General features: G+C 29.9%; 1 long non-coding RNA gene across 1 annotated transcript; it reads right to left on the reverse strand.

The window, feature by feature from the left end:
- On the reverse strand, positions 1–15,884 carry LOC133330417 (uncharacterized). Its single transcript, XR_009754351.1, has 3 exons — positions 15,826–15,884; positions 9,834–9,901; positions 1–45 (listed from the first exon to the last, which is right to left on the reverse strand). It is a non-coding gene; the product is annotated as an uncharacterized LOC133330417 (long non-coding RNA).

Here is a 15,884-nt window from a genome sequence, read left to right on the forward strand (position 1 = left end):
TTGTTGCATTCCGCCAACAACATTACCACCGCGACCGATCATCCCCTGTAAAATAGTTGCACAGGCATTAGTCTAAAAACCATGTAGGGGAAAATAGGTGGGGTTTGCTAACTGTTTTGTTTCTTTCTATATTTGCATTTCGCAACAATAACAATAAGAGTACGTAAGTGTTATTGGAAACAAATGAAGAAACAAAGATAATATCAAAAAAATAAATTATGAAAGGAAAAGTAAGAAAGAGGAACTTCATTACTCTGAGTAAGTAAGTATAACGAACAAATTCAAATTCGAAACGAAACAAAAATATAGAGGGAAAATTAGCTAAAAATAAAGAAACTCGTTATACACTTTAGTAACTGACAAAATATACTAATATTTTTTTATATATAGAAAAAGAGATAGATAGAAAATGAAATATTTATATATAAATTATTTTCTTTGGTTGATTGTGGAACGTAACGAAGGAGTTGCGGGGCTTGAGAACTTTCATTCACGTGAAAAACAAAACAAAGTGATTTATAATGACGTGTTTCCTGACCCACGGAAAGGAAAACACAAATTCCACTCGGAGTCTAAGTTTGTCTCTGTTTTAGAGAGTCTCGTTTAACAACAATAGTGTGGAAAGCTTTTATGAAGATGATTACAAAAATAAATAGACAAAATTTGCCAATTTCGAAATGTACTACATAACTACAGAATTGATGGTAGGTGGTATTTATAAATATTTTGTTCGAAACTGTGTTAATGCATTTCGGAAATCTACTCAAGTTAAAAGAAAATCATCCATCATGAGGTGAACATACAAATATTGGAAATTTGGGATAGGCCTTGAACATACCCAAAATGTCGTGTGAAAATTGAAAATCATGTCTGAAATTCTCAAAATGACGAAATTTGAACACCTCAAATACCTTTAGTATGTCATTCATATTTCGCAGAACTAACTAAGATATCTTCAAACTATTGGAGGACCTCAGGAGATATTCTCTTATAGGATACATTATTAAGGTATTTTAGGATACCTTTGTGGAAAAAGTCTATCTACAAAACACCTTTTTGAGGTCATCTACCTTATGTATACCTTTGATAAGGAGATGTGACACATACGTGTCCTATAGAACACTCTTCGACGGTTTTTTACTATGAAGGACCTTTGTGGATTCTATTCTGAAAATTCTAAATAAATCCAGAAAATGTATTTGTTTTCAATACATTCAATTTGTATTCCATGTTAGCATAGCATACTGGTTGAAAGTTTTTCTGTCTATAGAGGGCCTTTAGGGATTCTATCTGTAGAAGACTGTAAAGTGTCATTCCGAAAATTATTCTATGAAAAATGTTTGGGAGTTTTCAATCAACAGATATTATCTGAGCTTCATATCCTAAGAAGGTGTCCTAATTGGAAAAGTTATGTATTTATAAGACATTCAGCCTTTAAGTATGTTAAAGTCTGCCTTCTATAAATTCGTAAAATTATCGATTTGCAGGAAAACTTAAGGCGCGTTTATACTATGCCTCTGTAAATCCTAACTGTTTAGACTAGTATTACACTGAAATGAAGTGGATTTGTCAGCTTTTATTTGTTTACGAATACAAACACATTTCAATTTTTCTATCAATACTTTCCCAATTTTGTTCGGAATTGCTCTGTGAGGTAGGTCTGAAATGCATAAAACCCTACGTTGTTCTCAATTATAGAATCATTTATTATGAATGAATCATTTTGAGCAGCTGACATATTTTTTTATGCACTTATTTGGATTATTAACTAATTTTAAAGCATACTTTAAGGAGAAACGATTTTTTGGGACAAAGGCAGGGTTGTATTTGAAATTATGTCGATTTAGCATAGGATTTTGAGCAAATCTAGATATTTAGTGGATTTAAATTTGTATGGTAAATCGAGGTGAATTGAACTCAATTTAACAATTAAATCAGGATTCTGCACTTTATCTTTCCTTTGAGATTTATTTTTGTATCATCAATAATTACTAATTCCGAATATATTTAGGAGTTTGGTATTAACGGATATACTTTTAGCCGATTAATTGCAAATCTTCAGGGAGTCTTCTATTAATTGGAGATATTTTATATCGGATACAATTACATAAGTCTTTGATTCTGAGGTAGTAAATCCTGCGATGAAAAGTTGATAATCGACTATATAATTAGTTTTCTAATAATACTATGCTGCAGCTTTGATTCACTACCGAAAGGAGGCGTTGAACCATAAAAACATCGTTGAGTTCGACCGGGCTGAATTTTTGCCATACACTTTTAAATTGGTTCGGACCCTTTACCAAACCAACATTTAGAATCGCATGTCAGAATGATTTCGTATACTGGTTGGAAAATTCAATAAGGATCTTCATAGTAGTAAAACTGGGGTGTAACCTTTTAAAAATGTCCTGCAAATATGTTTTTCCTTCCCTCCAAGAACCCAGAATACCTAACAACAGCCTTTTTGTTTGGGCTATGCTGCTAAAAATTTGAAAAAAAAGTTCCTTGGGCAATATAAGCATGACCATTTATTGAATCTTATCTATATTTCAGCAATCTCGTTCCTGAAGAGGTTCCCTCTTTTTCGGGACGCTTCACAAAATGAACTAAGTCATTAATTTATTTCCATAGTTGAATTTAGTTTCATAATTTTTTGGTGTACGTCAGTTAATTCGGTCATTAAACGAGAAGATCTAAATGAAAGATTCGTTCAAAAGGTGCTATGGGAACGAGAGTAAAAAGGAACTAGATGAACGAAATAACCAGATGAACTAGTACCGTTCGTTCATTTTGCGTTATAGTTCATTTGAAGTTCGGGAACGACCCAACTCTAAAATTTTATGTAGCCACTTAGGTAGAAAAATGTTACAGGAATCTATACCAAGACGTCTCATCCTAATTTCAAATGACAGACTGACATGGCTATTTTAACATAGAATTTTATTTATTTTATATTTTCGTTATGGGGTATCCGATGACATAGGGAACTGCTCTAATATCTAAGAGTATAAAACAATTTTTTTACTTTGTTCTATTGTGGGTTGCCATTTTCGTTTTCACGGGACTGAATGGTTAGCCGTGATGTCACCCCTTGTCAGGGTTACCGTTGTGCAACTAAGGTTGTAATTTGCGACTTTTTTGATGCCCTGTAACTCTATGTGCAACTTTTTAAGCTATGTGCGACTTTTCTTCCCGCAGTATTTTTACGTTGTAATTTCAATTTTCAATTTTTCAAACTAATTTAGATTCGTATTTGTCGTTTTTGTTTTCAATGGGAATAAAACATATTCACGGAACAGTTTTATTAAAAAAATTACTTTTTGTGCAACTTTTTAAAAATTCCTAACAGTAACACTGCTCCTTGTTCAACTTTAGATCTCTTATATAATCCCCAACTAAATTTTCGCCTAAAAGTATGCAATACATGTGTCAATAATTGTTCTTATAAAGAAACACAAGACTTTTCCCTTAAACTTGAGTAGATTTCTTTAAAATATTTTAATTTTAAGATTTTTTCATATAGTATATGAATTGATTTGAAAATATGTAGAACTAGCAACGTTTTTCTGGTTTAGAATAACTTTTAATGAAACACTAAAACAAAAATCAAACTATATGATGTATTATGAATAATTATATGTCTGTAGGGTTTTGGATAGGTTAATAAATATTTTGGGTATATATAGTAGGCATCTGATTTAACCATTAACGCAATAATAGTTATTCAGCTCTGTTTCAATCTTTTGTATTGAATTGTATGTTTGAGTTGTGTTGGATTATTGTTTTGTTTTTTTTTCTTCTTTTGTTATCAAAACTGAAAAGAAACAAATTTCAACTAAATTTTAAATTATTTAATAATTCATAATTAATATACGTTTTAGTTTTTTTTCTGCAAATTTATAACAAACATTTGAAATGAAACGACAAATTATAGATTTGGAAAAAAGCCAAAAAAAATGTAAAAAGGAATGAAATATAAAATTAAAAAATATATATATATATAATGAAACCAAAAATGAATTAATACACATTTCTATGAATATTCGGATACAAATAATGAAAACTATAAACGAAAACAAAACACAAAATAAAAAAATGAGGACATTTTTGTACACATACAGTGAATCACATAGAATTTTTTTTACACACCATTTACATTTACATCCAATATTATTAGGAAATGAAAAGAAATTTTGTATTTTTTGGTAGACACACGACTAATAAATATTTATTTATACTTATGAAATGTATACTTATATATGTATATGTAAATATTGAGGCCTTGAATTGTATATTACATAATATAATAAGCATTGAGTTGTATTTTTATTTATTATTTGAATATACGCTTTGCTTCTAAGATATGTTTTAGTTGGCTGTTTTTTGTTTTAAATATGGCTTAATAGAGTGAGTAGATATTTACAGAAACTGAAATAATGATTTTATTTAAGTTTTATATAATTTAGAGGGTTTTTATAATGTATTAGAGTGTTCTATTCGTAAACGCATTTTAGTTACAACATAATATTAAACGCTAAAATTATGTAAGATGTTTGCTGGATCTAAAATGTTCAAGTATCTGCACAATTATAGTAATTATGCATATACCATACGAGTAGTCAGATCTTCGTATATGAAATTAATCCTTATATACACTGACTTTTATAACATTAAACGATGATTTAGAAATTTCTTAAAATTTTGAAAAAAAAACAAATGCAAGGACGTGTTAACAAGACGTCTATATGTATATTTATTTCATTTGTGACATTTAACATTTGGCATTTTTCTATGCGGAAAAGAACATTATACTTTTGCTTCGATTAACATATTGCCATAAAATGTTGCATGTATTTAGGCGTTCGACTATGCAGAACTAATATTTTTGTTCGTAAAATATTTAAAATTCAAATTTCAACAATGAGAAGAAAACCAAGCTTCGTAGCATTAAGGCGCGTTTGGATTATGCCTTTTAAAACTACTCGATAAGTTAATCGACGTACAAATCCTAGACTAGTATTAAAATGATATAAAGTTGATTTGTCAGCGGTATAAATACACATTTTCCTGGTCTCACAATTTCTGGGGCAAATTTTTTAATCAATATTTTTATAATTCCGCAACATTTTTTTGTTTCAACTTTAAGGAGGCGTCATTATTTTTTGGTGCAAAAGCAGAGTTGTATTTGAAATAATCTCGATTTAGGATTGGACTTCGAGCAAATCCAGATGTTGAGTAGTTTTAATAGTAAATCGAGGTGTATTGAAATGGGTTTATTTTAAATCATGACCGTGATATTACTGAGATGCAACGCGGGTTTTGTACGAAAAAATACAACTCTCTCACAATGTACCAAAATTTGCAACTGTTTTTACATGCCGTTTGTTTTTAAATTTAACGGTTGACAAATACAAAAATGACAGATCAAAGGAAAATAAAAATTAATTATAGAATTTTTGTGTTTTAAGGTTTTTTTCTTTCCAAACGATCACTGTATTGCAAAAACATTTCCATTGTGGTAATTCTTCTATTACTTTTTTAAATTTCAAACAAATATTTTGGCGCAAATTAATAAATTTGTATGTATACTAACAAACATCAGCTGATCGGCATATAGATCATGATTAAGGGTATGTGTAAACAATTAGGGCGTATTTCTGGATTTCGTTAATCGAATCGATTTAAACTCGTATATGTAAATATACTTTAATGTACTTTATCACGATAAAATTCGGAGTCTAAACGCACCTTTAGCATCTAGGGGTTAGTGAGTCACATTTAAAAGTATCCACTTGTTTTTTTATAATAAAAATGCCATAAGTTCATGTTAATCAATGAATTTAATTACTATTCTTTTTTCTGTGTGAACTTGAACATCTTAACATAAATTTAATATAATAAAATAAACAATATTTAAGTGAATTCAATATAACCCCACTGCGAAAAGTACTCAAGATAAAAGTTTTTTTTTAACAAACTGATTTTTTTGGTTGGCTAATACTGAGTATGAAATTTCTCGTTATCTTTTAAAGCTTTCAAATTATCCTTTAGAATGTTTAAATAAATAAATCTGGCAGCGCTCATACAGCTCTATTGTCGTGTTTCTGAACGAACTCCAATTAGATTTTCCTGTGTTTGGTGTTTATGAATGGATTTTTCAGTAAAATTTTCCCATGGGACCATGCTTACGCAAAATGTTTCAAATTGTTTCGTGATTACATTTATCCAGATATTTCTCAGCGATTTCAGCAAGTTTATGCACACTTTGCTTTGGATTATCGGACACTTGTCGGAGCAAACACTTTTCTTCTCTTATATTCAATAGATTTTTTGCTGATTTTCGGCTAATAATAAAAATAAAATAATATATTTTTTTGGATAGCAGGTAGAGTAAATTGAGTATTTCCACTATTTTCCGTTGAGATTTTTCTAGTTCTGTATGTTGAAGAGCTAATTTTCTCTTGGTAATCGTTGTGTGGCGTTCCATGGTCTCCAAGTCTCACGATCACTATCCAAATAATCAAACTCAAGTGTACAAAATGTCAGATGCAATATTTAGCTTGATATTCCCTGAGAAATTGACTTTTAATCGTTTTTAAGTTGTAAATAATATTAAGTTTTAAATAATAATAATGAAAAGTATCCACTTTTCACTTTTAGGTTGCAATTGCTTTTGTTTAACAATACTTATTTTTTATATTAAATTTTATAAATATTGGCTATTTGATTTCATTAATTTTAACTTAGGATGTTCATGTTCACATATAAAAAATAAAAAAAAAAATAATTCATTAATTAACACCCACGTACATATGCCATTTTTAAAATGAAATAACCAAGGGGATACATTCGACTGTGACTCGCTGTATGATGCAGAAATAATCCTGCACTTTTCAGATGTTGAAGTGGGAAGCATAGCTTAATGTTATGGTACGCCTGTCCAGGTTGTGAATAGTGAGAAGTCTAATATATATTTTAGGTGGCTGTGAATTAAATAAGCAGTCCCGGACAATCAGCGTAATTAAACGGAGAATCTCGAAGGAAATTACTAAGTGCCAATGCTTCACTGCCTGACAGGCGCATAGAAAGGCAGGAGTTATAGATGGGCTCCGCTCCTCATCCAAGGAGGTGATCGCGTCCAAATACTTGTGATCGATTTGTACCTGCATTTCGGTGTGGCGGGTTTGGTTGACGCTTTGTATTAACTGGTGTTTACAGCACCGTGGGGTAAGACCGCAAGGTAAGTACCCACGTACTCTAAACATCAGACAGGCGAACATTTGCGCGCCTAAATCAAACATCACAGAAACAAATTGATCCAGTTTTATTGAGGAATTCAGTCGCTTTCGGCATAGTCAGAAAGCATCCCGACTGACATATGAGACGGTACCACCTTGACGGACGAGGAAGACGATGCTTAAATACCATTTCCACCCTCTCCCCTTAAGGGTTTGTCGCCTAATTTTAACGTAAACAATGTGCATATGTGAACAGCTGTTTTCAGGAAAAGAGTCACTTTAAAACTATACCGACGCGATTTCCAAATCATTCTACAAAATCCTAGCTGTTTAGACTAGTACCATGATGCAATAATAAGGTGATGTATCACAACAAAAACCTTTGTTTTTGTCTCGATCATCTGTCAAATTTTTCCATATAATATTTCACATGGTTGGCAACTCTGCACATCGAATTCATGTAAAAAATACCCACTTTGACACTTAATCAAGACATCAGATGCGCTAAATAGACTGCCTATTAATTGTGCCATGACTTGTACTATCATCATGATGCAATAATAAGGTGATGTATCAAAACAAAAACATTTTTTTTACCCTAACATCTGTCATATTTTTTTTCTAGTAATATTTCACATGGTTGGCAACATTGCACATCGAATTTAAGTAGAAACTGCGCGCATGATATAAATATGTCAGTCAGCTGATATTTGTTTTACGTATGTTTACACATTTCACTATTTCATAATTTGTGGCAATTGCAATTATCAATCAATACTTTCAAAGTTCTAATAGAAATGGTCATTTTTCAGCTTCTGTCATATTTTCGGCACATAACTATTTGATTTTAATAAAAGTGATGCATATTTGGCAACAAAAAACAGTGTAGTATTCGAAACTATTTCAATTTCGCAAAGGAATTCTAGCAATTTGATATACTGAATCAATTTATAGTACGTTTACATTGTACTGGATTTCGTTAACCCATTTCCATGCTCACATGTCAAATAAATCCTCACAAATCAGGTCAACCCGTTTCTAATGTCGTCGTTTTTATTTTGTTTGATTTAATTTTTTATTATTGAAGTAAATATAATTCGATTTAGAAAATAAATCGAAAGCATGCACATCATTAGTTTAACGTACGATTTGAAAACTGTGCGTTACGATAAGAACACCCTAATATACAAATTTGATATTATTTAGATTATGATTTTTTTTTTGGAATTTCGCTCTGCTTTCTTTGATGTGGTTGTTTTTGCTGGTATGTGAGTTCTAGAAGTAGTTTGAATAAATTGTATTCTATTGTTTGAATTGTTTAAAATTTTGGAATAGGGGAAAATATATAAAAAAAAAAAATTCGTTGATAGGGGATAGGAAAATAAAACAAAGCATATAATTCGAAACGAAAATCAAAGGCAGAAAGCTGAAGTGAAATGAAAGTGAAAAATGAAACAGAAGAAATAACTGGATTTTTGTACCATTAACCAGGATTAAGGATTTGTATTTCACCAATGCAGTGGTGAGTTGTGTGTTGATTTTTTTGGACTGATTCATTGGGTGGTAGTAGGTAATGTGTGAACTTTTTTTTTTTTTTTGTTTTTTGTTGGGTAATTATGGAATGTAATTTTTCTATGAGTGGTATGTTTTGCCGTTTCATTGAAATGTTTGCTTTGCCTTTTTTGGGTTTCAAAACGTTTTTCTACACAGACAGAGATAGAGAATAACAAAAGCAACTAATTTTCTTGTTTCTATTAAAAAAATATGGTAGTGTTGAGTGTTAATGGTGTATTTAACAAAGATTGCTGCAGCTGAACTACTTCTTTCGATCTCTTGATTTTTCGACAAATATTAAAAGCACAAAAATATGAGTTTTTGTTTTCAATTTACTTTTTTTCAAAATGTTGCTAGCTATACATAAAAGATGTTGCAAAAAATGTTTTTTTTTTTATTTTGTTGTTAAACACAATAAAAATTGTTGTTTCGATTTTTTCTTTTTGGGAATTGAGGTGTTGTTTAGTTAACATTTCTTATGAAATTTCTAAAAAAAAAATGTTGTCGTTTTTTTTCTTCTTCGTTTTCTTTTTTTTCTTCTACAGAACTCCAAATCAAACACAAACGACAATTGGTTGGTTCGAAATGAAAGTGAAAGCAACTAAATTACAATACAGATTTGGAGGAATGCATGAATGCTGAGCTGTTGAGTTTCATCTAATCAGAGACAGAGTTGTATTGGACACAGTTGTAGTAGACAAGTAGAAGAAACAGTTGTAGTAAATAGTAGTGGCGGTGGTAGTTGTAGTAGTAACAGTTGTATAGAGACAGTTCTAGTAGTAGGGTGTGATAGTTGTACTTGAAAAAAAAAACAGTGAGTGGAGTTTTCTTCGAGTTTTGATTTATTTTTTAAGTTGAGGGGAGAGTTCTTTTTTTTCTTGCATATATAAAGTAGTTTGTTATAAGAGCGAGAGAGTATTATGTTTGAGAGAAAGAGAAAGATATATAACGTATATTTCAAAAACAAAACTAAAAAATGAAGAACAAGTTAAATGCATTTTTTTTTTCTTAACAAAAATGTAAAGAAGTTAGAGTATTTACCTGCGTTTGGTGATCGGGGGCAGGGTGGCCCGTGTTGTCTAACAGTGTAGGGGAAGCAGGGCGAGCATCTATAGCAACAAATATAACATAAAGACTTCACATTTACCACAGCAGACCATTACAAAATAAATTTTGTTTAACTTAAATTCTTTTTGTTGTTGGTATTGGTAGTATTTTTCGTTTTTTTTTCTCAAACGTAAAAGAACTCAAAGAAAGGAAAAAGAAAACACAATAAAAAATAAAAAAAACAAACGTAGAAGAAGAACATAAAAGACAGAATTAAGTAAAACGAATTTAAATGAAAAAATAAATTATTTTGAAAATTTCGATGCATTTCTGTTATTGTTGTTGTTTAGTTTTGGAGAGAACCAATTTGAAATAATAGTTTTTTTTGTTGTTGTTTTGTAGTATACATCTGAATTGTTCTTTTTTCTCTGGATAAGCCTATAACCACAAATTTGGTATATCGTGTAGACAAAATACAGCAGCTTCTAAAGGTCAACTTTATGCTGGGCTGATTTTTGTTTTAATTCCATTTAAAGATTTTCTATATAATTCACCGCAAGTTTGGACTTAGTATTTCTCAATTTACACATAATATAAACATAAGATAAAAACAGAATGAAATATATATAGAAAACTAATGAACACAAAATTTAAAGCAAATAATTAATTATTTTTTTATTTTGCTTTATAAGAAAAAGCCAACAAAATAAAAACTGAACTCATTTCGATTGTTTTTTTATTTTGAAAATTAAAAAAAAAGGAATATGTGTTTCTGTTTTGTTGTATTACCTTCAAATATGTTGCATTTTGTCTGTTGTATTACTTATTATTGTACATTATAATTATTATTTATAACATTTTATACACTTATTTATATGTTTAAATGTAGTTGAAATTAAAAAGTAAATTTTGTTGTTGTTAAGTTTTTCATAGTTGTATAGTGCCTTAGAAGCAATTTTTAATGTAGAAATATTTGCAAATAGACAGGTAAATATATTTTTGAAGGAAAAGTTATGGGTGTGTGTGAATGTTGTTGTTATTGTTGTTTATTTTGTTTTATATTTTGTATATATAAAAACCGCAATTAAACATCGTAGCAAAAATACGAGCAAAATATATAGAACTTGTAACAAATAAAAAAATAGAAGAAAGAAAACTAAAAATAAGCCCATTTTATTGCAAAGTAATATTAAATTACAAGAGGGTTGTCCATCAAATTTCTACACATTTTGTGAAATTGCTTATAATATTTATAGGTATAAAGAGTTGTGGTTTTGGAGTCTTAAAACAAAGAATATTTATTCCCGAAATAATCAGATCTAAATTAATCTGTTCCAGAGCCTGCAAGGAGTATTTTTTTTTTATTACGATAACAATTTTTCTTTATGATGTGGAAAAAGTAGTAAAAATTAGTAAATTATTGCAGACCAGCTGTTCCATACCTTTAGAATAGTAAAGCAAAGAACAGAAATACGGTCGTGGAAAAATTCAAGAAATTCAAGAAATTCAAGAAAATCATAGGAATGGAAAACAAGTACAAATTGTGGGTAAAACCTTAATAAATATGTCTAAAATTGTGGATAGGCTTCAGAAAAAGAGTACGCGTTTCTAGTAAAAATTTCAATAATACAACAATATAGTAATATATTGTAGTATAATTGTAATTAAAGAATAGGGAAATATGGTTCGACAAATTATAAGGGCCTTTTTTTCAGAGGAAATTTACAATGAATAAACATTCCTGTTAAATCTAACGTCCTTGTTGCAGGGAAACAAGCTCACTTGTTCTTGTTCCACTTCACATGCTTATCGTCCTATAATAAGGGGACCCCACCCATTCTCAAGTTAAAAATTTCGACAATTTTAAGATTTAAAGACGTATTTTAAGATTTAAAGAATAACAAAATTGACGAAATGTTATTGTTGGATTTTGTAATTAAAGAAAAGTCTTTCTTTTCGACGGCGGAAATGGTTGCCGATTACCGGCACAACCGAATCTCAAAATTCCAACGCAATTGGAAAGAACACATATCTGAATCTGGTATGAAGTAGGATTATTGATTTACTCAATAATTAGAAAATAGCGGACCTAGGATTTTTTTTTGGAAACCGTCTACTTTCGACCAAAAACCAAGCTGTATAATAAGGATGAGTTGGACCGATTACAGTTATTCTAGTTCATACCATAGAAGCAGAATAACGCATTAAAAATTGGAAAGGATTGGATTATTAATGTTTGAGTTGTAGTGCCCGCCATCCCAAAAACACTGTTTTGAGAAAAACTTCTTTAACGTTTGAGAATCGTCGCTTGATGCTGAAACAATAAATCGGCTGTATCATAAAGAGTAGTTGAGATTTTTACTTGAAATATTAAGAAAAGTGAACAAAATATCATTTTTTTTAAACCGAGAATAAAGTAATGAAAATCCTTGATGCACAAGCTAAACAAATTGTTCACAGTTTCACAAGAATTAGATTTGAACCATTTTGCATTTACATCAATCATCTACCAGACTTACTGAAACATTGAAAATTACATAATATACGGAAAAACATTTTTCATACTGACCTTTCTTCTTTGGAGTTACATTCTAAAAATACAAAAGGTTCCCATAAAACAATAACCTACTGCTTGACCATATACATTCGAACCTTGAAGTCTAATGGTGCAACTCATCATCATTCATCCATTTAATTTAAAAAGCAAGACTTTGAAAAAACAAAGGCCTTTCAGAGTTCAATTACAATACCTATCCCAAACCAGTAAGTAAAGTAGTAAAGTCGGTCGGGCCGACTTTTTTATACCCTCCACCACTTTAGGTATATTCAACAGATGCATCTAACAGACGCTTGATCTTTAGCCATTTGTAAACCGACTAACACCAATCCATACACATGCCATTCTGCAACCTGCGCTAAATTTCATTTCAATCAGACAGATTTAAAGCCTAGAAACGAACTCTAAATTTAGCGAATAATTACCACGAAATCTTACAACATTTTTTTGTAAGACACTTTTTTATTTTTAATCAATGCTGAAAAAGTAAATTTTTGATGGTGGTTGTCAAAAGATCAGACAAATTCAAACGTTTTACTAAGACACTGTTACGAAAAAAATCTTACAGAATCATAAATTTTGACATGTTTTCTTTTTAATGCCATCAAAAAGGATATTATTTTCTAAATTTGAAAAAATTACTTTTTGCATAAAAAAACTGTCCAAATTACCTATAGTGCATTGTAAAAAAATCTGTGCCAATCGGCTAAACATTGGGAGTTTGGTGGACTATTTATATTAAAGCGGACGAACATTTATGGGAGCTATATCAAAATCTGAAGGGATTTCAACAAAACTTCGCATACTCCATCCTGTACTTAATTCATTAAGCTGTGCGAAATTTTGTCTTAAGCTGAATAACCTTAGGAGTTTGGTGCACCATTAAAAAACGGATGGACATATATAAATGGGAGCTGAATCTGAACCGATTTCAAAATACTTCGCGGATGTCAACCTGCAGTAATTTCAGTGCGCTGTACAAAATTTTGCTAAATCGGACAAATATTGGGAGTTTGATGCACTATATACATAAAATCGGACGAAATTATATATGGGAGCCTGTTACAAACATATGCACAAAGTCATAGTACCCTGAATTACAGAGTGGTGAACGGTATAAATAGGAAGTTCTTACAAAAAATAGAATAAGAGTTTGTGTCAGTAAAGAGGGGCAAACGCTAGTATGGTTATCCATTTATTGGTTTCAAAAGTATGGCACTGAAATTCGACATCTGCCATACTAAGTTGTTGAACCAACATTTTTTCTTTTCAATTAAAAGTCTGAGTTTGATGAAAATCGATATCTTGCTATATCGAAACGCATATAAATTATCAAAAACTTTTACAAAAATGGTGTTTTTGTCACAACCACATATAGGACTAGTTAAACCTTCAACTCTTAAGCATTTAAAAACCAACATAGGTGAAGTTATAAAAAACAAGAAGAACAGGAACTTTAATTTAAATATTAAGTTCCGACAATTATTTTTCTTATCATAACATATCCTAAATCTATAGTGGAGACTTTTCTTACAGTACTACCCTGAATAGATAGGAGGCTTGGATTCTCTGAAGATGGTCAATAGCTTGATCAGCTGTGCATGCCCAAAACAAGACGAAATTGTTTTCATAAAACTGGACTCATTACGCTGTGTCGGATGTTTTTAGAGACTTTAAGCGGTGAAATTGAACATCGAACTGATATTATTAAAAAAATGTAGATTATTTTGGATGAAATTCTTAACATAATTAAACCTATTTCGGAAGAGGCATTATAAAATATTTACTTTTTCAATTAAGTTTTGAAGACAATAAAGACGGTTTAACTAAAATAAATGATATCGAAGAAATAATGTGTCAACACAGCCGAAATTCCGATATTTATTAGTATTAAAAATGTATAGCAAATATGTGTATTCAAATTTGTTTAAAGGATATATTTCTGTTGTTAACCCTTAAACCAGCGGAATTTATAAATGTATTCTCAGAATTACATAAAAACATACCAATATTATAGCAAAGTATTTTCTTTAGAAATAAATTTTTAATAGTCATCAATATCGTCTTAGTGGTTTATGGGATAAATAAAGAGTATGGAGATTATGTGTGGAAATTCTTGTTTTATAGTGTAAACTTTTTGAACATAAGGACCAAATAAATCAAGAAGAAATTCAACTTATAAATCATAGGCATGCTTTGTTTTTTTATACACAATATTGAAATTTATTTGAAATAATTGTAAAAAGTATGAAATTAAAATAGGGGAGCAAACACACACACAGACACAACTGTTACAGACAGGACACGCATAAAATATTTAAGAGTTAGACATTAGAGGACGAGTATTTTTTCGGTTTAGTTTAGAAACATATAAACACATTTAGAGGTGAAGAAGAAGAAGATTAGAAACCATAAATATTTGAGGACAACGATAAATGGATCACAGACATGAGAAATGAAATGATGAAATATATGAAAACATAAATAAATAAATAATTCGCCATGTACATTCAAAAAACTGAGTGTGATCGGAATGTTCCAGCTACAGTTTGAAATAGAATGGATGGTGGTTGGGTGGTGGATTTTGGATGGGTAGTGGATGAGATAATGCCTTCAACTATAATATTTTCATTTTTTTTGTTTTGTTATAAAATTCCATTTGATTATTATCGAGTTTTAGTTATTTTGTTTTTTTTTCGTTTTCTCTATTAATATTAGTTAACAATTACAAACAACAAGAACAACAACTATATTCATATGTATGTATATTTGACAAATCAAGGAAAGAAAAAAGTAAATGATATTATTACAGAAATATTGTGCCGAAATTATTTTGATTACAGAATGAAATTGAAACCAAAACCATAATGAAAGAAGAAATATTAAAAAATAAATAAATATTTTACAAAACAAAATTTTTTTTAAATAAAAAATAAAGTATTTTTGTAGATTTGTTTCATTTGATTTCTTTCTTTTTTGCAGTGTTTTTGTATTTTTGGTTTAGAATAGGAGGCCTAAAAATAGTTATTTTTTGGATTTTTGAAAGACCTAATAATTAGCGATTTTTATTAAATTTTGCTCCGCAAATGTTAGATTTGATTTTCACAGAACCAATATTTTTTCTCACATTTAATGAAGAACAAAAAAAGAATATTCAAATAAAAATTAAACTTTTGTACAAAAACAAATAAAACATTAGAGAATATTCATTGAAAAAAAGAATAACAAAAGAACAGAAAGAAATCCTTAGATACTGTACAGTACTGAGTGACTGAATTATTTGTTTACAGGAAAAAAATTATTTTGTAAATTAATATATTTTTGTTTTGATTTTATTTTGTACAAAGAAAAAATAGAGTTAAGAATTTTTGTTTTTGTTTTCGATTTTTTTTTTTGGAATTAAATGGAAAATTGAATACTTTTACTTACTCTTTCCTTGGGGACCACGTGGTCCAGCCATACCAGGCATCATGTTGTCGCGCGGCGGT

The sequence above is a fragment of the Musca vetustissima genome, unplaced genomic scaffold, assembly GCF_032173495.1.
Source record: "Musca vetustissima isolate MV318-11 ecotype Yass unplaced genomic scaffold, APGP_CSIRO_Mvet_v1 utg54163, whole genome shotgun sequence".
NCBI classification, from domain to species: Eukaryota; Metazoa; Arthropoda; class Insecta; order Diptera; family Muscidae; genus Musca; species Musca vetustissima.